General features: G+C 41.0%; 1 pseudogene; it reads left to right on the top strand.

The window, feature by feature from the left end:
- Positions 1–25,253, top strand: part of LOC107140351 — a 139,769-nt pseudogene that overhangs the window by 85,608 nt on the left and 28,908 nt on the right.

A 25,253-nucleotide genomic window follows, 5' to 3' on the forward strand; every position in this document is an offset into this window, starting at 1 on the left:
AAGGCATCTCTCAGTAGGGTCAAATGAATCCATGGATCCTGTAGTCATATTACCTTTTGATTATTTCAACACCAAATCACTGATCACTGAGAAATTGGGATATATTATATCTAGAACTCTACTAGATCAGAATTTTTACCATCTCTATTTCTTAAACCTTTGAACTACAACTTCAGCTTTCCTAGGTCTTCATTTGCAGATGGCAGATCATAGGACTTCTTAGCGTCCATAATATCATAATATTATGATTGATAGATAAATAAAGATCTCCTACTGGTCCTGTTTCTCTAAAGAACCCTGAATTATAAAGGATCCTACTGCAAGCCCACATGACTTAGGGCTTCTTCCAGGCCTGTATTCAAGGTAGGCTGGCCCCAAATGTCAAGGAGTTGACATCCTGGGGAGTAACCATCAGCCAAAAATGAATGGGAGTTGAGCCCCCAGAAGCCTCGCACATATTAACACTATGTGCTGGTTTCAGTCCCTTCGCTGTCTTACTTTCCCACTTCTCTATTGTGCTTCTTGGAGATTACTTCCCAAATAAACCACTGTTCTCAATCCTTGTTTCAGGGACTGCTGTGGGGAACCTTACCCAAGATTTAAGCTTTTATAAAACAAGATCTGTGCTATAATCTCACCTGCCAGAGACCGAAATATTTTGCCATTGGAGGGAAGTAGGGGTTGTACCCAGCTATAGAAAGAGACCATGGGCCACAGTTTCCTCTTAAGGAAGATAGTTTAAACCAGTGCTTTCCTGAATCATTGCTATCTTTAGTTTGTGTTACTCATATCAGGAGACACATTGCTGCCACCCTGAGCACAAGTGACAGACCTGGGATTGGTGGTGGAGTCAAAACTGGTGATGGCATAGGCAATGCATTTCAAAAGTGAATGGTACAAAACTTACAAATTAGCATCTTCCAGATTGTGTGAGGACAAAATCACACTATCAGATCTGCTATTATGTCAGCCAGTTTTATGATATTATAACAAATACCTGGGTTAATTAACTTATAAAGAAAAACAGGGTTTGTTTTTTTTTGTTTGTTTTTTAGCTCCATGTTTGAAGTTTTCAGTCCATGGCTGATTGGCCCCATTATTTTGGGTCTGTGGCAAAGCAGCACATCATGGCGAAAGTACATGGAGCAAAACTGCTCACTTCATGGCCAGGAAGCAAAAGAGAGGAAGAAAAAGCTCTGGGGTCTCAGTACCCCTTCCAGGACATGCCCCAAATGCCCTGAAGACCCCCCATTAGGCTCCACCTCTTAAAGGTTCCACCACCTCCTGATAGCACCACCCTATGAACCAAGCCTTTACCACATGAATCTTTGGGGCACATTCCAGATCCAAAATATAGCAGCTATTAAGGCAATTTACTCAGAATCACATGTGCTGGACACTGATTTATTCTGACCCTCTCCATCATGACTGCTCATCACAGGTAGAAGTCCTGTAATTCAGAATATGGTTGAAGAGAACACCTCAGCCTGTGTATTCTATTACCTAAGGCTAGCTGAACATCTGTTGGCCTTACAATTTAAATCCTTCAAATTCAACCATACTGCCACCTGCAATATCAGCATGTGCCTAGCCATGGTTAAATTAATGTCACAACAGGAGTCTCAAGGCAGCACTTTTCCCTTGAATTCAACAGGCTTTCCCATTATCCAGCCAAGTAGCTACACTGCTGCATCTCCCACAGATGGATAGAAGGAGAGAAGACCATGAACGTGGTGAATCTCCAGAAGGCAATTTCAAGGGGATGCTCCAGATGAGGGAAATAGGAGGCCCAAAATATTAAGGCCATATTAATATCAACTATTATTTTCCTGGTCTTCACAAAGTGGTTCTTAACTCTAGACACCAATATTCTCACTGACGGATTTTTTTGGAGAAAAAAAAATTTGCTTGGGTCCCAACCCCAAAAGCTTCTAATTCAAATGTTCTCACTTCTGCAGACATTGGTCTGTTTTAAAAGTTGCACAGTGCAGCTCTTTTTTTTTCAAAATAAAGATAGTTGAAATTCATATTACTCAATGGTGTCAGGCACAGTTCACCAGAAAGACATAACACTTTGGAAGCCATACATCTATATTCACCTAACATATAAAGAATGTCAGGAAAACAAGAAAAAGTTGACAAGTCCATACTCATAATGGAGGAATTCAAAGTATTTTTCTCACAAACTGGCAGATCTAAACAACAAAAATGAAATAAAAGATGATTTGAACAACATCACTAATAGATCTATAGAGAGAACGATTAAGGAATCATATTTTTCTTCAAGCACACATGGAATCTTTTCAAAAGCAATTACATACCAGACCACCAACATGCCTTGAGAAATACGAAACTCGAGTACCTTCCAGGCCATATTTTCTGAAAACAGTCCAATGAAATGAGAAAGCAAAATGGTAGTGGGGAAAAAGTCCAAATTTTCCATATATTTGGAAATGTTAAAACATTTCTAGTTAATTAAAGATCAAAGAAAACAAATCTCTGGGAAAAGAGATTGTAAGGATGTGAACAGAGGCTGGAAGATTGTAAGGGGGAACTAGAGCAGCCGGGGAGCGGGATGATGGTGGTTTGGGTTAAAATGGTCATGAGAAAAGAAAAGTGGGTAGATTTGCAATACATTGAAGTCAACGTGGTAGAAAGAGAATGCACTGTGCTTCTCTCCCATATTCCCTACTGAAGCTCAGAATCTTTGTAGCTCGGCCACACAGATCCTGGTTTCAGTGCCAGTTCTCAGCAACATTGCAGCCATGTTCAAGGAGAGCTGGTCTGTAGGTGGGGGTAGGGCAAGGGCACCCTCTGGTCTCTGGAGGGTGAACAACATCCTCAACCTCTGAGGTCACCTCTGCACCTCTTCCACAGCTTAGTCTGGGAGAAGCAAATGTGTGTAGCTGAGGAACATGGGCTCTTTTTATTTACATGGTGCATTCCTGGAAACCACTATAAAGCCCATCACTTAATGAAAATCTTTTCCCCAGCTGAAACAACGTCATAATTAAAGATTATATCCTGACCAAGAATTTAGCAGCAAATAAATCATAAGCATTACTCCAACCCCTATGTAAATATTATGCAATTAGTTACATAATTGAGAGATTAATACAAGCCCATTATTTTATAATTAGACTAAATGTTCCACCAAGAAAACCATACTGGTTTTACTCATGACTGTATTTTCAGAACCTACAACAACAAAAAAATAAAATATGGAAGGTATTCTTGTTTTATTAGATGCTGTGCTTGACTATTTGGCATCTGTTCTTCCCAGGGCCAATTATAGTAACTCCATTTGCTATATTTCTAATCCTGTAGCATTTGCCAGCCTTCCCAGGGAGAGAGGGCTTCCCCAGGGCCAGTCAGTTCTTAGATCTGTTAGCCAGAGCATGTGATTCCTATACAAACTAACCAAAAGCACATCTAAAGCCCCAACTACCTCATCACCTAGCACATACCAAGACAATACTTCCCCTGCCCTAATGCCATCCTAGGGCCAGATACCCAGCAGCTTGAGAATTTCTGGATGACCCCAAACCTATGGGAATTATTCAAACTAGCCAGTCCCAAGCTGTTGACTCTGCCTTGCCTCGCCTTTCTCATGGAAACCCAGTAAAGGCTCCAGCCTAGACTTCCCTTCCTGACTCTGTCTCCTGGCCACCCTGATGCTTCCCCTGTGGCGCTGCACCCACCGAGTGGCATGTCCCTTCTCTTAGGACATTCAAGTAATACATTCTTTCAGTGGCATTGGCCTTTCCGTGTCATCCCTTGGTCACCTCCATAAATTAAAATCACTCAGGTACATTTCTGAACCGAAGGTGCTCAATAAACACTTGACTGCCTGAATGAACAAAAGAATATATGAATCAATGAATTAAAAAGCGATGTCCAGTAACCTTAAATGGCAGGCCCAAAGTCAAAGCTAGGCAGCCATCATAAATTACACCCTAGATTTTTTTTTTACTTTTATTTATTATTTCCCTCCTTTATGCCTCAAAAGTACTTGTCACATTGTTGTTCAAGGAGTCAGTGTGTAATCTAAAGAACACATACAGCCAACAGAAATATGTCTTTTTGTATAATAAATTTGATTTTACAAAGCCATTCTTTCAGATTAGCACAATATAAAATATGTGTATCCTTCATTATTGCACTTTTTCTTCAGGATTGAAGAGATGTTTAGAGATGAGTCTTGTAGGCTTTCTATTTAAAAAAAAAAAAATTGTTCTGGGTATCAAACCCAGGGCCTTGTGAAAAGCACATGCTGCACCACTAAATTCTATTCCAAGCCCATATGTTTCTTCTTAAAATCTGCTTTAGGATAAGTTTCTTTTCTTGTAGTAAATTGTCCTGCAATGAGCAGAGGCCTCTAGAACCACTTTTTGGATCCGTCTTGTCAAAGTCAGCCTTTGCATCTTCTGAATTTTTGAAATCATTGCTAAGAGACTTCTGCTGGGAAGACTTGGAAACAGGGTCTCTTGAAATTTTTTTTCCTTTGTCTAATTTCTACTCCTTACTGTTCCCACCACTAAGGGAAGCTCGAGGGGTGAGGGCAAAGGGGAGGGAGCCGAAGGAGAATGGATTTATAGACTGCAGACCTGACTTCTCTTGAGGCCTGGCTTCCCTTCATTACTGGTGAGTAGAGGAGGCCCTGAACCTCAACCAAGGAAGGATTGTAGGCCTTGGGGAAATGAGCTTTTACCATATGATCTGACAGTGTTGGATGAGTGCAGTAAAATGAAAGCTGGAACCAAGGGTGGCCAATATACAGCTGTGCATCACTTAACAATGGGAATACATTCTGAGAGATGTATCTGTAGATATTTTGTTGTTGCATGAACAAGACAGAGTGCACTTATATTACATTAGACGGTCTAAGTCAATCAGTCAATATGGACTCTGGATACAATCATGGGATGTCTGAGGTTGCTGCTGGTATGACATGGCATACTCTTTTACTGTAAACTTTATTTTATTTTTAAAAGTCAGCCAACACATGTCAATTCAGTGTCTGTTATAGATCCATCATTGTACAAAGGAAAAGACAATATGCTCTTCTTTCAACATCTGCCAAACTGCCATTATACAGGACACTTCCTGGGCAGTGGTCCCCATGAAAAAACCATAGGTATGTGTACAGGCCACTCAGCCTTTTATGTGCATGTATCACAAGAGACATACAAATAAACCAGCTTTCTGACTCCCTGCCGATTAAACCTGATTTTACATAACTACTATTTTTCAAAAAGGCCACAGAGGCAAACCCTCTAAACAGGATTTTCGTTATTTAGCAGTCTTGGAGGAAGAACTGTAAGTGAACTTATTTTTAATCAGTAGAAGAAGTACACTCTAAAATAGTAATAAAATGTATGGTATAGTAAATACCTAAACCAGTAAAGTAGTCATTTACTGACATCAAGTATTATGCAATGTGCACAATGGTAGCTGCTATACTTTTATAAGATTGACAGCACAGTAGATTTGTTCACACTAGCATCATCACAAACATGTGAGTAATGCCTTGTGCTAAGACTTTATGACAGCTACAATGCTGCTAGCCAATAGGAAATTTTCAGTTCCATTATAATTTTATGGAACCACTGTTATATAAATGGTCCACTATTGACTAAAATGTCTTTATGTATTGCATGACTGCACCATGATGATTGGGAGAAGGGTCTTGAGGCCAGCCAGACTTGGTTTGAATTCTTACCTATATAACGTTAAATATGATGATTACCCTTGGTATCCTCATCTATAAGATGGGACCAAAAGCACCTATCTTCCCAGACTGTTATTAGAATCAGATGTCACAACAACACACATTGAGGAAGTGCTCATTAAATGGCAGCTGTATTGCCTTTCATGGGCCAGATCTGTGGAGATTCAACAATCTCATACCAAAGGACTTGTATGCATATTGCTAATGTGAGGGCTGCTGCTATCTTCTGACTGCCTTGATATAATGTCACTCTAAATGTTCAAGCAGAGACTTCAAAGAGAGGAAGGTATAATAATATGTTTGAAAAAACTTTCAGAGTTATTGGAAAATAAAAACAAACACCTCATTTCCTGAGCTGGCCATTCTGCCAGGGAAGACCCAGCAGACAATGACCTCATCTTTGTGTCAATGTGCATCCTGGCATATAGGGTGGCTGGTCAACATCTAGCACCATAGTTAAAGGATGTGCTAAATTCCAGGAATTTGATAGTCAATGAACCAACCAGAGAAATGCTAAACAGATTTTATTGATCACTTATGCTGGGCAGCACACAAGGCTAACAGAATCTATTTTTGTCCCTCCTCATGGGCCAGATAAGAAGCGAAACTTTCCTGGTATCAAACAGGCTGGAAACCATCTGCTTTTATCAAAGTTTTAGGTTTTCTGGAACACTAAGGAAAAGAGTGGACCTTTGATTCATGGCTATATTGGACTTTCCAATACAATTCAACCCAAGGCTACTGCCAAAATTAAGGAGCAAAAGGTACATCAATATGACTTTTGAAGACAGGAATCTCTGAGAATAAAAAAGAAAGTAATTGAATTGCTTCAATTTTGTAAAGGGATAATTTTGTAAAGATAACCATTATCATATTGAATTAGTTACACTAAATAATTTTACATGCTATTTTCATAAATTCTATTTTTATACTTTAAAAGTAATAGTTTTACTTTTACATCATGTAGAAAAATTAACTCAAAATGTATTTGAAGACTTAAACATAAGAGATAAAGTTATAAAATTGTTAAAAAATTAGCAAAAAGCTTCATGACATTGAGTTTGGTAAAAAAAGAAATACTTGGATACAACAAAAAAGCACAGGATACAAAAGAAGAAAACAGATTAACTAGATTTCATCAAAATTAAAAATTTTTTTGCACATCAGAAGATATTATAACAGAACAAAACAGGAGTATACAGAATGGAAGAAAATAGTTGGAAATCATATCTGGTGATGAATTATATCCAGAATATACAGAACTCCTAAAACTCAACAATATAAAATCAAATATCTTGATTAAAAAATAGACAGAGGACTCAATTAGACCATGTTCTAATTGAGAAGAAGCTTTGCAACTGACCAATAAACATATAAAAAAATACTCTACATCACTAATTAAGAGAATACAAATTAAATCATAATGAGATACTACTTTAAACCATTAGAATGGCTAGTATTTTTTAAAAGCAGAAAATAACAAGTGTTGTCAAAAATGTGGTGAAACTGGATCTTCATTGCTAACAGGAATATAAAATGGTACAATTACTGTGAAAAATAGTTTGGTAGTTCCTCAGAAAGTTAAATTTGGTATTAGCACATGATATGGTGATTCCATATATATTTTTATATATATGGAATAATTGAAAGCAGGAACTTGGGGACTTGAAGAGATACTTGACACCAAGGCTCATAGGAGCATTATTCACAATAGACAAAAAGTCCAAACAAAACAAATGTCCATCAGCCAATGAATGGATAAACAAAACATGGTAAAGAAATATAATTCAGCCTTGAAAGGAAAGACATTCTGGCACAGGCTACAACCTGCATGAACCTTGGCAACATTATGCTAAGAGAAACTAGCCAGACATAAGACAAATACCGCTATGACTCCACTAATGAGTTCCTTGGAATGGTCAGATTTGTAGAGTCAGAAAATGGAACAATAGCTGCCGGGGGGCTGGCAGGGGAGGAAAATCAGGAGTTATTACTGAATTGGTACAAAGTTTCTGTTTGGGAAGATGAAAAGGTTCTGGAGATGAGTGGTGGGGATAATTGCTGGGTATTATGAGCACACTTAATGTCACTGGTTAAACTTAAAAGTTTTGCTATGTATATTTTAATCACAAGTGAAAAAAGGATAAAGTTCTAACACATGCTAGTACATGGACAAACCAGGAAAATATTATATTAAGAGAAATAGTGCAGACATAAAAGGACAAATATGTGATTGCACCTATCTGAGCTACCAAGAATAAGCAAATTCATAGAGACAGAAAGCCGAGTAGAGGTTACCAGGGGCTGAGTTGAGGGGAGAAGAGAGATTATTATTTAATGGATTTCTGTTTGAGATTATGAAAGAATTCTTGAAATGGATAGTGGAGATAGTTGCACAGTGTAATGAATGTCCTTAATTCCTTATTTGGGCATAATTTGTACATCTAAAAATGGTTACAATGTTGACTTTTACATGAATGTTAACACAATAAAAGCAATATGTGCATAGTTAAAAAAACACCACACAACACAAAATAATATAAGATGAAATCCTCCATTCTTCTCTCCTTTCCCTTAAAAATACTTTAAAGCATTTTCACTGGTTAGCTCCATAATTCTAACTCATCTATGTCCATCTCTATGCTTTGATTGTCCCATTGTAAATATTGTCTGATATCTCAATGAAAAATGAGGGATGGATTATTCTCCCATTAGCTTCCATCAACCCTCTGTTTTCAGCTCCCAGTTTTCTTTATTTTTTTTTTAATTTTTTACACATTATACTTTTGGGTTCTCTTATGTTTAATGTTTAGTTTTAAATGACATACTTGAAACTATCTTCCAAAATATTTTTAATATGGGAAATTTCAAGCATACACAAAAGTAGACAGTAGAGTCTAACCAACCCCTATATCCCTAGCATTTAGCTCCATTATAAACCCATAGTTAATCCTGTTTCATTCATATCTCCACTCACTCCCTTTCACTGAATATTTTGAAATAAATCTTAGACATTGTACCATTTTCCCTGTATATTTTACCATGTAGCTTTTAAAAATAAGAACTCTTGGGGGTAAAAAAAACAAAACACTATATTCTCAATGTCATCATCACACCTAAAAAATTACAATTTATCAATAGTCAGTTATTGTTGAAAATTTTTTCTTACATTTTTTTTGTACCAGGGATTGAACAAAGTGGTATTTCATCACTGAGCCACACCCCCAGACCTTTTTATTTTTTATTTTTGAGACTGGGTCTCGCCAAATTGTTTAGGGCCTAAGTTGCTGAGGCTGGCCTCAAACTTGTGATCCTCCTGCCTCAATCTCCTGAGTCACTGGAATTACAGGTGAACACCACCACACTCAGACTTCCTTGCTTTTTTTGTTCAAATTATTATCTAAATGAAGTTATTATATGACAATCTATTGTCTCTGTAATCTGTTTTAATCTATAGGATGCTCACCCTTCTTTTCTCCTCATTGCAATGCAAGGCAATTGTTGAAGAAACTGGGTGGTTTGACTTGTTGATTTGTATGGATTTTGATTGTTGTACCCCAATGGTGTCATTTAATATGTTCTTCTATCCCTTCATTTTCTGTAAATTGGTTATTAGATCCAGAGACTTCCTCAGATTGAGACTTGATTTTATGGCAAGAGTAATTCACACATAGTTCTGTTAGCTTCCACCTGGAGGTACCTCATGTCTGGTTGTCTCTGAATGATCCCCACAGCCTTTGAGGACAATTGTCTAAATCTTTTAATTCATTAGTGACACTTATATTCTCTTACTCCTTAGTCTGTTGATAGTTAAAATGCTTCTATAAAAAGAAGTTTATCCTCTGACTACTCATCATCTTAAAATACAGAAGAAGCATAAATGATTTTTTGATTTTTAACTATTTTAAAATTATTAGTTACCAGTTTTTAAAAGATGAGCTGATTCCTCAGTACCCTCTAATTTTTACCACCAAGTTCCTTTTCCTTTAGTATCATGATGAAATATATATAACATGTTTTAAACTATTATACTTAAATTATTGTTAGTGTTCAAATTGTCCTATCTTTGGTTAATGACAGCTTCTTTAAGTTCACTCTGAGTCTTACTGACCTCGCTGCAAGAGTCTTTGGTATTTTCTCATTTTCTCAAATGAGTAGATATTCCAGGTTCATTGACACATTTGCTGCCACAGGTCTGTATTCGCTATTTCTCTAAGGAGTACTGGTTAATCTTACTAGGAAATGGTATTTAGAGATCTTAATTTTGACATTTGAGTGTTCACTGGTAGTAGTTTGGTCACTGTTGAATCTTTATTTCTAAATTTATAAAATTCAGAGCTTATTTATTAATTTCCTTCACTTAAATAAATAAGAAACTTGCCTGCATCCATTGTTTCACGTTTTTCTTCAAACTTCTCTACACCTATCATCTACAATATTAGTTTTGTATCTTTAAGACTTGCAATCATGACATTTTTCTGCAATTATAATTAATCTCCCTCACTTTGTGAATATACAAATTATAAAGCAGTACACCAAAAAGGAGTATTTGCAAAATTACAATGTAAAGGAAATATAATCCTATTCCATCATATTGGCCACCGAAAGAAAAACTTTATAAATTGCATTGTCAAATGGATTCTTTTTACAATTACAATGTCAATGTTCAACATCATGTTGCTTTTGATTCTGTTGCATATTTGTGTTATGATGCTGTATTGTTTATTTTCCCTGGAATTTCTGTTTTATTTTTGTTGTGATTGTTGACAGAAGAAACATATTTTCATCTGATGAAAAATCTCTAGGTTCCTATTCATAGAATTGCAGAATGGAACCTATTTGCATTCTGAACACATGCGTGGTACAGTCTTCTGATACTTATTTTAATTTTGATCCATTGTTTTCTAGACTTGTTGCAAGTTCCTAGCTAATGTTTATTTTCATTGCATTCCTGAGTTGATCTCATTTTTGTTTGATCACATGTATTCCTCTTTCTTAGATTTCTGTTTTGATCTGATGGGATACATCTTCAAATACTTTTTTATTCTTCAAAAAGTTCATGGAAGATAAATTTTTGATTCCTTCCCACCCAAACTGACTTTATTTCTCTCTTCTATTGATTGATAGTTTGGCTGGGTATAGCTTTTCATGTGTGAATGATTTCTCTCCTAGAACCATGAATAAATTATTCTTTTAGCATCTAGTGTTATTAATTATAAATCTCATACCAGTCTTTGTGACCAGTCTTTGTAGTAGACCACCCATCATGCAGTCTTTCCTTCTTTCTTCTTATCAAACTATAATTTTATTCAAGTATTGATATCACTCTTTTGAAGGAAGAAGGCTCCCTCTTCATTATTCATTTTGCAATAAATCTGTTCTCATCAGTTATTGACTTAGCAATGGACTTTTTAATGTTTCTGCCTGAGGATCTGATGATTCCAAATTGTTGCAGACAACTTGTGACCATGAAGGGAAATGTTAGAGGTCGCAAAATAGTAAAACTAAAAGAATTAATGGTGGTTATTAATGATGTAATTAGCAGAATTTACCAACCCTTAAAATGAACTATTTTACATTGGGAATTTTTCTTTTGTAAATAGATTTTAGATAGTCTTAGTTTACAGACTATGGTGCCTCTTAATTTTTTTTAAAGAGAGAGAGAAAGAGAAGAGAGAATTTTTTAATATTTATTTTTCAGTTTTCAGTGGACATAACATCTTTCATTTTATTTTTATGTGGTTCTGAGGATCGAACCCAGCGCCTCATGCATGCCAGGCGAGCACGCTACCGCTTGAGCCACATCCCCAGCTCTTAAAAAATTTTTATTAGGATTCAAAATTCTTCCTTTGAATATTTGCCACTTCAAATTGGTTGATTTTTATGTTAAAATGATTTGTGTCAAATGTTACTCCAATCTTTTCTTAATGGAGGAATAAAGAACCACAATTTAAAATGGAGGCCCTCATCATTATACAAAATACATGTATGAAGATGTGAATTTGGTGTCAACATACCTTATATATAATCAGAGATATGTTAAACTATGGTATAATGGTGTATTAAGAATTGTAATGCAAAAATAAATAAATTTTTAAAAAGGAAAGAAAAGAATGTCTTGCTCCAAGATATTTGATGGACTTGAAGGACTGAAAAGGCTATCAAGAGTTAAGCCTATTGCCTTGACTCTGAGCAGCCTGATGAGGAACTACTCCATAAAATTGCTTCATATGCTTTTCATAGACACAGAAATGTCATCACCTCTCTTGCTGTTGTGCATTCCAGCGTGTCCATGCCAAAAAAGGAGGCCACAGCATCAGAGATTTTTCCTGAAATAAATGTGGTAGCATTTGTGCTGGTAGAACTACTTTTCACTAGTGAAGCTAATTTGCTTAAAGAAAATGAAACTGTGTGCAAATTTATAAAGTCAAGAGATAAGAAAGTGAGAATTTGTACTGCAGAAATGACTTTGTTTTTCAAAAGTTTTCCTGCAGTGTTCTTTTAAGGCTGGACTTTGCCAAATGAATTTAGAAATGTAACTTCATTTCTAAAAATAAAAATCCAGAATACCTCATACCCAACGGATAATTTGTTTGAAGCAACAATGCTACCAATTTCACAAAACCCCTCTATTATGTAGTGGCTTCATGAAAGCCTCCCCTTTGGGAGTGGACCTTGCCTCCTGTCTATGTGGGGACTTTCCTAAGGTGGGGACATGCTCAGCTACCCTAATTCCTTCCACATGGAGGTCACAGCCATCTGCAGTTGTAAACTATGATTCTTTGACACGCAAATCCCAGATGGTGCTTTGAATGGAAGGACCATATTGCATACAGGTTTCCACAACATGTGGTTTAATTTTTTTTCTTATTGTTAGTCAATGCATCCTTACTTTTGAAAAAAAAAAGTAGGTAAATATATAACAAAAAGAGAAAAAAAATCACTCAACTGCAAGACACTTAATATTTTGGTGTTAATTCTTCTGAAAGTTTCCGAGGTGTGTTCATTTTATGTACAACTTTATTTTTTCCTACAAAAACAGGATTGTACCCTGCTCAGGGCTGTACTCTCTCCTGAATGTCCATGCAGCACATGCTCACAGGTGACCTAGACATAGCTCTCTGACCAGGCTCATGAACCTAACACCATGGTTAACTGATGCTTAGCAACATGAAAGGAAGAGCAAGGAGGGTATTGGACCCAGAACTATTGTGTACTGAGCAATTATGATTTCCTAACGGAGGTTCTACATATATTATTTCTATTTCTCACACCAACTCTCAGAGACAGCTTGTCACCTCTCTTTGGAGATGAGGAAACTAAAATTTAGACTGAGAAAGAATTAAACTTGGTTTAATTTGATTCCAAAGCCCATCTTTTTAATAATGTCAGAGTGTACTCTGGGCAGCTGCAATGATCTCTAGATCAGAGGAATCTAAGGTAGAGGTTACATGGAAAGGAAGATGTTATCCACTGGAGGGCAGAAAAGATGGAGATGGGGGATGACCTGCACCTGCTTGCAATGGATTTACCCAGAGGAATTGCTTAGGGGATGCTTTCAGTAATGTCAGAAGATAGACACTAATGGCCAGGCTTAAGTCACAGTGGGAGAGGCAGGGTCTTTGGATGATGAATCAGGAGGCAGAATGGGTTTCCTTAGACAGGATTGGCCTGGGGAAAGCTTGAGGCTGACAAAAGTTGGGTTTTGCTCTTGAGTTTGCCAAATCCTTGCTGACCCCAAGCCTTTCTCTTCAGCCTGCTTTGTCAAGACTTGATCCCAGAGTACAGGTCTCCTTCCAGTTACATGTCAGTGAAGTTTTTCCAAATGTGTTCTCTGCTACCGATAACTAAATACATTCATATTGTTGGTTAATGAAGATCATTGGCTCAATATGTTTCTCTCTCCCAGGTAGTTGTACTTCAGCTTAGTACTGAGTGCTAGAAATACAAAGATGAAGCTAATTATAGTGGGGAGACATACACGTAAATAAATGAATGTGACACAAAGGCGTATTATAAGATGTAAGTGCAAAGGTTTTTTGTTTTTGTCCTCCTACAGAGATTTGAGCGTCACCCTAGAAAGAGATGTTTTGTTTATTAATGCATATTAATTATGCGGAATAGTGGGTTTCATTGTGGCATTTTTTGTACATGCATGTAGCACATGCTTTGATCATTCTTATCCCCCATGACCTCCATTGCCTTCTCCTCCCTTCTCTTCCAATCCTCTTCCTCTTTTCTAATAGTCTCCCTGATACTTTCATGTCATCTTCCCAACCCCCACCGTCCAAATTGCATGTAGAGGAGAAAACATGTGACACTTGTCTTTCTGAATCTGGCTTATTTTGCTTAACATGATGCTCTCTAGTTACATCTGTTTTCCTGCAAATGACATCATTTTGTTCTTCTTTATGGATGAATAATAATCCATGAGGTGTGTATGTGCCACATTCTATTCATGCATTCATCAGTTGACAAGGACCTAGGCTGGTTCCATAACTTGGTAACTATAAATTGTATTGTGATAAACATGAATATGCAGGTATCTCTAAAGTATGCTGACTTCAATTCAGAAGACTTTTGAGTGGGGCCTTGAGGGATGAGTGGGACATGGACACCAGGCTGAGGGGTCACTGGGCAGGGAATGTAACATAGCAGATTCCTGGAAATAATGATGGTCAGTCTACTCTGGCTTAGATAAAGTAAAGCAAAGGCCAGGGGGCTGGGCCATCCTGTGGAGGGCCTTGTGTGACATCATGAGATATTAGGGCTATTTCCTGTGGGCAGCTGGCCCCATCAGACTTAAAATTGTTTGAAGTAGGGGAGAGAGCTAATCTGATTTGTATTCTGGAAAGATATGCCTTGCAACAGTGAGGAGACTGGATGAGTCACTGGAAGAAAGGGAGACTGTATTCTGAAGTGTTTGATACTGTGTCCACTTTCAGTGGGTGGTGAGGGTGAGTTGGGTGAAGAGGTCTTTTCCCAGGATTCCGAGAAAGACTGGCTTTGGCCTTGGGGAAAAGAGAAAGGAAGACAACCTTAAGAAAAGGGAGGGAGTGATCCTCAGGGAGGTGAGACTGAGCAATTAACCTAGTCCCTGGTCCTGGTTTTCAGGGTCTACAGGCTCCTGGTGCTGGAGAGGGTGTGGATGGGGATGGGGGATACCCAAGACCTCAGTGATTCATGAGTCTCAGTCAATCCTGGAACTGGCCAGTCGGGGGCGCTGGACTTTCCTGATCAGAGGAAGGCCCTGGATATGCTTTCCCAGGTTGGCTTTTTCATGGCAATCAAGCTTTGTGTAACTCTTCAGGGACTGAGGGAGGGGAACACCACAGGAAACAGGCTCTGGGGTGAGCTGTCAGGCCCTGGCCAGGCTGACAGGTGTGCTCTGACCTGAAGAGAAAGCCAGTCACAGGCTTTGGGGAATGTTGGGGTGGGTTCTGGGAGGCTAGGGGAAGCCAATGGCTTTGTGGGCCTCTCTTGGGCCAAATAATTGGTTTTAAAATGCAGAGAAGGAGACAGCAGCAGATTCTGGTTAATGGCAGGGTCTGGCGGGGGGGCGGGGCACACTGTGGTTTCATATCCTGATCCTGCAAGCCTCTTTACTGCAGGCCTTGGGAAAGCTTCTTCACCAAGCTCTGTGCCTGTGTTTTCATCTGCAATGTGGTGGCAATTCTGACCCCACACTGGAAGTTCGTTTTGAGGATTAAGCATATTTATACATCTCCAGAATTTTCGGCCGTGCCCTGCGAGTCCTAAGTCAGTGTTTGCTTCACTCAGGGTGGCCAGAGCACTCCGGAAGTTAACCGCCCAGACAGCCTGGCCGGAGCTCTTCCTTCCCTCGGCCAAAGAGGGCGGCAGCTGCACCACAGCGGCCACCCTCACTCCCCCCACTTCCTGCAGATCCAAGGGCAGACACACCCCATGAGAGGGCGGGGGGTGCAGCACCCCTGCTCAGACACACCCATTCCATGGGGATCCCAAGGCTGCAGGGGGAGGAACCCTGACTGCCTGGACCGTCCAGCTGTACCTGGACTTCACCTCCGCAGATGACCCCTTGCCTGGAACTTCAAAGTGGTTTATTTTATTCCTTTTGCCTTTGGATTCCAGGAATATTTAATGGGGCGTGTCAGAGCAAAACAGCCATAACTTGCAGGCTTTCTCTCCAGATGAAACAGGTGCGGATCCTTGTTTAGCCAAGCTCGTCAGCTGCAGCAGCTGGAGGCTCCCCCTCCCTGTGGGCCTCTGTGTCTGCCCCTTCCTCCAGCCTTTGGGGCTCCCCAAACGCTCTTCTGTTTAAGCCCTTCCTGGCCCACTGCAAAGCACGGCTCCCCCTCAGCATGTTGGGCAAGGCCATCTGAGCTGTGAGAGTCTGAGGTAAAAATGAAAAATATTTCCCTGTCAGCGGTGCCTGTGGCTGAATTCACATGATTTCCCAGGCAAGGAGGTGTTAAGCCCAGTGGAGACTGCACGGTGACAGGTGTGTGGAGCCATGTAGGTGAGACCCCGTCCCTGCTTCCCCTCAGAGGTGGCTCCCCAGTTAGGGAAGTTCTTGTGTCTCCCCCAGGAGAGTCTGGCAGGAAAGCAGCTCCTCCCATGAAGGTCAAGGCCTCCAAGCCTTTCTGCCTGTACATGGGGGAGGTGGCTCCTGGACTCCAAAGTGTGTGCTTTTTGCCATCCCTCTTCCCCCCCCGGAAGTTTCACAATCATGTTCTAAGGTAAACAGTATTGTCAGAGAGTCTGGTGGCCCCTTGGGAGTTTTGCTGAGCGGTGATTGATGCGCGGAGGATGGAGCGGCAGGCCCACATCAGTCACACCTCTCCCCTGGCTCCCAAACTGACCTGTTAGCACAGCCTGACTTGGATCATTTGTCTCCAAGTACCAGGGGATTTTCAAACAGCTGTGGAGCCAAGCATTTCAAAAGGGAGCATAGTTCTGGTTTGTGGCAAGAATAACACACACTGCATGTGCTCCACAATCCAGGGCCTGAATTCCTGGAGCGCTGGGTGTGGTGGCCTTTCCTCCTTGGGTCTGCAGTGTCACCGCCCTGGGTCTCCCTCTCCTCACCTCCACCCAAATGGTGATTCCATTTGGTGATGCCGTTTATAGCCAGCATGGGGCTCAAACTCAGGGCTCACTTAGGTGGAGGACATTTTCTTCCCTTTCCTTCTCCTTGCGACCTCATTTCTGTCAAACACTCAGGGGAAGTAGCGCTTGGCACCAAAACCTGGGCCAGGCTGTGTGGTACCAATGGCCAGGAAGGATATTTCTTTGCATAGATGCAAACTCATTTTCCTTTCTTCCTCTGCCCTCTCCTTGTCCCTGAATCCCTCCCTCCTCCACCCTGACCTTATTTGATGCTTTCTCTCTCCTCCTTTCCTTCCTCTGAGGAGGGGAGAATTTATGTCTGGAGACCTTACCCCAGCCTATGGTGTTGTTATGAAAAAGGCAAATACTGAAAATCCATAGGGTATAAGCAGTGGCCACCAATCCCTGTCTCCCTTCTAAAGCTGGGCACTGGCAAATAGCGGCCTCCTCTTTGGGTATCCTGTTATCTGTTAGAAGCTCAGTAGACTCCTCCGCTGCCTTGGCTTGCTGGTCCAAGATGCAGCACAAGAGACTGGGGTAGTGACAGGGAGAGGCCAGGAGCAGGGTGGGCCTTCATTCCACAGATCCTGAGGTCACCGCTCTTAGGTGGATGCTGCATTCCCATAGGGGATGGTGAGAAACCAATGGGTCAGGGTGGATGCAAAGAAAATAGTGAGAAAGGGGACAGAGAGAAATAAACTGACGACACCAAGAAGAAGAAAGAGAGACCAAGAGTATTCACTCTGAGCGTCAGAGGCTGATAATCAGCAAGACAACAACCTGAAGAGAGCTGATGGGGAGCTGGGAGCAAGAGCAGACACACAGGATCAGGAGGGTCAGGAGGGGTGCAGAGAGGCCCAAAGGTAAAGGAGGGAGGTGGGAAAGGAGAGAGAGGCAGGGAGGGCAGCAAGAGCTCCAGGGCCCACTGCCCCACCCAGCACCCCAGAGCCAGCTTAGGCTGTGTCATAGGGCCAGGCTCTGAGCCAGGACCTGGAGGCAAGGACCGCTTTTCTCTCTTCCAGAGAAGCCCATTCAAGATGAAATAAACAGAAGAAAACCTTCCATATCCACTCTACCCACTGCATGCCCCAGATCCCACCTGCAGAGAAGGTGCCTTTGAGCTCTGGTGAAGACTCCTGGGCTTCATAGGCAGGTATGTCCAGACAAATTGAAAAATTTGGGAGCCTAGTAGGGTAAGTCAGGGGGTCAGCCAGCATGCAGACCACTATCTTCAGATTTCTTCTTCTTCCTGCCTGGTCTGGGGCCTTGTGGTTGGTACCATAGGAGCCTCCGGAGGAGAGAAGACCTGCAGAAATCATGGCTCACCTGGTGTGGTACCAGCCATGTCTGAGTGGGTGTTATGGAGCCCCAGTGGGGATTAAGTTCTATGTTGTACTCAGAACTATCTCAACTGCAGGAAATCTCAGGGTTGGGGATTTTGCCCAGGCATGATCCCTAAGAATGGCATAAGCAGTTTACTTTGCTGTGACTCTCCTCCTCAACAGAATGGCCAGTTTTGCTAAGCTCAGCTGTTCGCTTCTCCTCTCTCAGTGCCCCACATTGACCCCCACCAAGAGAACACCCATTGACCCCACCAAGAGAGGACCCAAAGCTTGCCTCCTTACACACGTATTCATTGATACACACGGTACAGGCAGAGTCATTATGAAAGTAATCACAACAACATTACAGAACATTAGAAAGTAAAGAAGAAAATCCCCCAGGACCTCACTTAAAGACTATTTACTTTTTTGTAGGCAAATGCTCTTTAAACATTGTTTGTTTTAGAGTTTTCTTCTCTATGTGATTTTCTCTCTTAACATTATGTCATAAGAATTTTAGATGTGGTTATATGATTTTAACAATTATCATTTAAAATGGGGGATTAGTTTTTACGGGAACTGGATATACCATTGATAATAATCCCCTTTTTGTTTAGGACATTTAGGTGATTTCTGTTTTTTTTAAATTGCTCTAAATAGTACTTCAAAGTAGCTTTTACCACATTTTGAATTTGTCTCTAGAACAGACGAACCACTAGATTCACATTCCCTTACATGAGTCCAGCACCACAGACTAAAGCCACTATCTTTCAGCTCTGTCCCCAGCTGGGTCAGCATGGCCCTTTCTGGTGAAGGACGCCACACAGTTATGTGACCATCATTTCTAATCATGGGGTTAAGTTGGAGCAAAGCAAGAAACAGACACACCATTCACAGTTGGCAGAGCTTTGGTGAAGTGGTCTCAGCTGGGGGCTGCTAAGCTGGTTTTTAGGGGGTGTTCTAGTTAGCTTTCATATCACTGTGACTAAAATACCTGGCAAGAATGGCTTAAAGAAGAGAAAAATGTATGTGGGGCTCACGGTTTCAGAGGTCTCAGTCCATAGATGGCCAACTCTATTGTTCTAGGCCCAAAGTGAGGCAGCACCTCATGGGGGAAGGGCCCAGGGGAGAAAAGTTGCTCAGGTCAAGGCAGGTCAGGAAGCAGGGACAGAGAGAGAGGTGCTACAGAAAGAACAAAACTTCTAGGGCACTCCCCAGGGACCCACCCCCTCCAGTCACACCTCACCTGCCTAGTTACCACTCCGCCATTTATAATGGATGGACTGCCTGGGTTACACTCCTCATGACCCGAACATTCCCACATGAACACAGGAGCTTTGGGGGGATACTTCACATCTAACCATAACAGAGGGCATATGTGACATTTCTGAAGTGCCACCTGCCCAGCTTCCCCTGATTTCTGAGTAGGAAGCAGAGTGACCACGGACAAAGGCAGAACAAACTCTTCTCTTCACCTCTGGTGTAATTCTTACTCCTTACTTGGGTGATACTCCAAGACCTCACACAGCAGTGGGGAGGCCCAGGGCCAGGGCCAGGGCCAGGTGTGACTGTGCGGCACCTGCTGCAACAGTTCTCTGCGCCACATTTCTCTTGCTCTTTCTACCAGTACTAGGTATTGAACCAACAGGGGCTCTGCCACAGAGTTCCATCTCCAGCCCTTTATATTTTTCATTTTGAGACAGGGTCTCACTAAGTTACCCTGGCTGGACTGAAACGTGCCATACTCCTGCCTTGGCCTTCTGAGTTGGGGTTACAGTTGTGCACCACATTTGGCCACATCTTTTTTTTTTTTTAAGTTTTTTCTAATTAGTTATAAGTGACAGTAGAATGCATTTCAGCACATTGCACACAAATGGCGCATAACTTCTCATTGCTTATACTACAGGCCACATCTTTTAACTAAATTAAAACCAGTACAGAGGTGTGACTCCCAACAACATTTGTAAATGTGGAAAATGACACAACAGTCTAACAATAGAGAGCATATTTGTCAAAATAATAACAGAAACATTTTATTGAAATGAGATGCTGTTTATAATACATATTTGTGGGGAAAACAACATTCTACTTTTTTGTTTTGTTTTTCTTAAGAGATGGGGTCTTACTATACTATGTTGATCAGGGTGGACTTGAACTCCTAGGTTCAAGGGATCCTCCTACCACCTCCTGAGCAGCTGGGACCACAGGTGTATATCATTGTGCCTGACTACATGATCCCATATTTTTAAATGAAAAATTTACTATACATATACACACACACACTTAGAAAATTAAAAGCAGACATCTAAACGTATTTATGGCTAGTGGGTGAATTTGATTTCCCACTTTTTTCCTTAACTATATTTCCTGTTTTACCATAATAGTTGTATAATTTATGTTATGGTTTGGACATGAGGTGTCCTCCAAAAGCTCACATGTAAGACAATCCAAGAAAGTTCAGAGAAATAATGGGGTTGTCAGAGTCTTAACCCAATCAGTGAATTAATCCCCTGATAGGGATTAACTGAGTGGTAACTGAAATGGCAGGGTGTGGCTGGAGGAGGTGGGCATTGGGGGCATGGCTTTGGGGTATATATTTATATCTGGAAAGTGGAGCCCTTTCTCTCTCTCTCTGCTTCCTAATCACCATGTGAGCTGCTTTCCTCTGCCACGCTCTTCCACCATGACGTTCTGTCTCACCTCCAGACCCAAGGAATGGAGCCAGCTTTCTATGGACTAAAACCTCTGAAACCAACCATGAGCCCTCAAATAAACTTTTCCTCTACTATAATTGTTCTGGTCAGAACTTTAAGTCATAGCATGGAAAAAGCTGACTAAAACCATTTCTAAAACAGTGCTTTTCATAGTACAATACTATCCTTCATCTACCTTTCTTTTCACTTTCATGAAGCTCTTTTGTGAATACTTTGTACTTGGTCATCACAGTGCAGGCAAAGGCAAGCACTGCATGTGTTCTTCTGCCCCATTTTACAGATAAGAAAAGGGCGGCTCAGGGAATTGTTGCTCCCTCTGCAGCTGGAGGAGCTGAAGGTAAGGAAGACTCCTGATGCCTAGTTCAGGACTTTCATGGTATTATGTTTCTTAGGTGGCATTCTTACTTTCCTGGGCCTTCAGCTCTCTGCTTCCAACAGCCATCTAATAGATGCATTCCACTTGAAAGAAACATCAGTTTCCCAAATTCTCCAGTACTAACAGGTATGTTACTACCCAATATCTCCAACAGGGAATGTCCCCAATGACCTAACTTCCTTCCACTAGGCCTCACCTCCTAAAGGTTCCAACACTTCCAGTAGTGCCACAGGCTGGTGACCAAACCTTTAACACAGGGCTGTTGGGAGTCACTTACCCAAACCTTGGCACAAGAGATCTGAAAACACACCCCTGATCATTTCATTGCAAGGCCTGGAGAATTTGTGGCTCCTAATGATTCTCGGGCAGGGAGTCCTCAGTCTTAGACATTCTGGGCTGCCTCATTCTTAGATGTGGGAAAATATCTTGTGCATTGTAGGACATTTAGTGACATCTATGGCTTTTCCCACTAGATGCCAGTAGCACTCCCACCTGCACCCAGTTGCATCAACCAAAAATCTCTTTCTTTTCCTCTTTTTCTTTTTGAGGTATGGAGATTTAATTCAGGGCCTCATATATGCTAGGCAAGTACTACACCACTGAGCCATCAAAAATGTCTCTAGACACAATCACACCCTGTTGGGAACCACCCCAAACTCCTTGGCCCTCCATCATGGCTGCTGGTTAACCTCAGTGTCTATCTTCTCTCACCTCTACCTTCTTCAGATGGAGATTTACAAGCAGATTAATTCTTCCCTTTATTTTCTTTCAATTCCACAGCCCACTCTGCTAGCTTTTGTGTATGTCTGATGAAATCACCCAACTTCTTGTTGGTCTCAACACTCCTCAACAGAATGTTAGTTCTTGAGCTCAGGGACTGTGTTACTTTCATCTTTGAACTCCTCAAGGCCTGAGAAGGGGACACCATGAGTACTTTATAAATACTTGAACTGGGAAGAAGGAGATGTAGCGATGAAAGGATTTTTTTTTTCCATGAAGGTTTGATAATTTGAGTCTATAAAACAATCTGACAGTCGGTTAATAGGAGAAAGGAATGTAAATGAGAGAATGCATGGAAGTCACATAAAGTATGAAACTCAAAGACAACCCAGATGGTTGAAGCTTAAATATCCCATTATCAGGGAGAGATAAAGGGGGCTATAGGCAATTTTATATTAAGAGTAAATAATTTTTAGGGGAAATAAATGGACCCAAAGAAAAGATGATAGCTTGGGACAAAGTTCCTCTGGACTCAGGGTTTGGGGTCAACCCTAGTTTTCTTTTCTGCCATGAATTCAATCTTCCTTGGCTGACAAAATGACAGGGAGTGAGTAGAAGTCAACTGTTTTCCCTTTTGGTAGATAAGGAAGCTTCAGTGAAAAAGCCCTCCCCTGCATTTGCTGCTCTCCAGGAGCTCTGTTTTAAGTCCAAAGTGGCATATGTGAAGAGTATCACTCTCTGAGCCCCAGGAGAGGGGAAGGAGGAAAGGAAAGAGGTAGGAGGAGGGGCAGAAAGTCATTTCCTTTGGAGTAATCATTCAAGGATATTTTCAGAATATCCCGATCTAGTTCTGGTTTTTGTTTCACAAGGTCTGTTTATGCCTTGCCAAGTCTTCTTTCTTTTGAATTTGAAGAATGCTGTAAAAGGGAGCCCCAGAGCAACTTGTGTTCAGCAACCCGGGAAATGAAGAAATTTGATGATTAAGTACATGCAACAGTAGCTATGGTGGCAGTGGCAGCAACAGTGTTGATGGCGGAAGTCACAGTGACATGACACCCAAGAAAACTATGTTCCCTAAGCCTCTCCCTCCCTCAGACTCAGTTTTCTAATCTGAAATTGTGGATAATAATGGCCACCTGGTATTGTCTTGGAGATGTACTGAACTGAGACATGTGACTCACCCTGCATAGTTCTGTGTGTGTAAAAATGGGTTCAGCACGTTAACTGAATCAAAGTCAAAATCTGATCTCTAACATCTATAGGACCCTTCCCTGCAGTTGTGCAAAATGAACCATCATCTAGCCATCGAGCCAGTGGCTCAGGGATGGCATATCTTTACCCAAAGGCAGCAGCGGAGCTACATACACCCAGCATCCTTCAGAAAGTAGTTGTCAGGTTTTGTTCTTGTCACTTTGTTTTACTACAGGTGACTGTTTTGCATCAATTTATGCTTTCTGTGGACAATTTCTGCCTATTCTCTACCTAGGTCATTCTCTGATTCTTTGGGGCTCTGTCCCAGGTGAATGGATCCTTCCTGTGCTGAGGTATGTTCAGTGGACTTAGACCATGGAGCAGAAGCTACCTACTGGAAACATGACCTCAAATCATGGTACTCCTGTTTGGTGCTGAGCACAGGGTATCAGTGATGCATTTGGTTCTTTGCCCTCCAAAGAGGCTCCATTGCTGTTGCTGTGAGCCCGAAATGTCCAGGATAGAGTCCAAAGACATAAACATGAAACTTGCTGATTGTAACATTGCAGGATGTTGTTGGCCGAGAAAAAATAGCAAGGTCTCAGCATTCCTCTAAACAATGGTCTAGTTTTTGTTCTATGGACAGCCTGGCTTTTGCAACTGTTTCCCTCATTGCTTTGGCTATTAGGTAGCTTAGAATCAAAATTGTGTCCTGCCACTATGAGCCTAGTATGCATTCCAGTGAAGTCATATAATCTTCATTTTCCTATTTTTAGCCTCTCAGTGTTTTTGTTTGTTTGTTTTTTACTGTTATTCTGAATACAACTTGCCTATATAAGGGTCATAGAATCATTTCTCGACAATCAGCAACCTGGTAAATGAGTGTCTCTCTGTCCCATTGTCTCTGTGCTGTAGCTAAAGGCTGCAGGAGTCAGCAGCCTTCATGACTGGGATCGCTTGTGCTGTATTTTCTGTTCATTTAAAATCCTGCCCTGTCGTATATTTTCTTTCAGTCCCACGTGAGGTTGCGCTAGTTTTCACAGCTCTTTGCAGGCCTCAGAACCTGGTTGTAAAGAGGAAGTAAAGTGGATCCATGTGCCAGACACGTTTTGGTTAAGAGAAATGGTTTTCAAAAGACATTCTGTGAGAGTTATCATAACCCTTTCTTATGACATTCCCTTAAGATATTTCCTTTCTCCTTCCTTCCTCCTTTTCCTTCCTCCCTTTACTCTTGTTCTTTTCCTCTCTCTCCCTTTCTTTTTTATTCCTTCCTTTCTTCACATTTATGTCATTTGAGCGAGTTACTTGACAAATTAGAGCCTGTTGGTTTTTCGTTGTTGTTGTTTTATCCATAAAAGCATTTAAAAACCATCACTATGTGGATGAAATTAAAATTTTCACAAAGCACTTAGCATATTCCCTAACATAGCCAAAGTGCAGAAATCATTAGCTATTACCATTATCCGCTCAACAAACGTTTATGACATAACTGTGTTAAATGCTGCCCATACACTAACATTTCTCAAAGAATAAAACAACCCTCTTTATTTAAACACACATGCGCGCACCCCATAGTAATTTGGTGGCAGAGACATACTGAGATCACGCTAATGATGGGCACTTGTTAAGATTCTAGGAAAGGCTGGGAATAGCACACTTCACAATATTCGAGAAGCTTTAAAGGTTACTTTCCTGCATTCTCATTTCCTTTCCTCATCTTGTATTATGATCTTTCTCTCCTTTTTCCTCTAAGACCCTCCCTCTCTGGTTTGAGGTTACCCATTAGACCATCCTCCAGGCCAGGCACTTCCCAGGGCTGAACTCAAGCATCCATTTCTCTATATGGGCTACTTTGTCACTACCTTTATGCAAATCAGCCTAAAAAGGATGGATCTCAGTGTTATAATTGCCCACCTCTTTTTCTAGTGGTGGCCTGATCACTGTAGGTTTCCCCCTCTCCTTCTGTGATCCTGCTGTCCCTCTGGCTGCCACAGGCTCTAAGCACTCTCCATTCAGTGATGCTGTAAGTGATTAATCTGTGGCTAGTTTCCTCCCGTCTCCCTCAGAGCATGTGCAGTGCCATTCATCAAGGTGTCCAGGTAATTGGAGCA

This window comes from Marmota marmota, unplaced genomic scaffold (assembly GCF_001458135.2).
Source record: "Marmota marmota marmota unplaced genomic scaffold, marMar, whole genome shotgun sequence".
Lineage (NCBI taxonomy): Eukaryota > Metazoa > Chordata > Mammalia > Rodentia > Sciuridae > Marmota > Marmota marmota.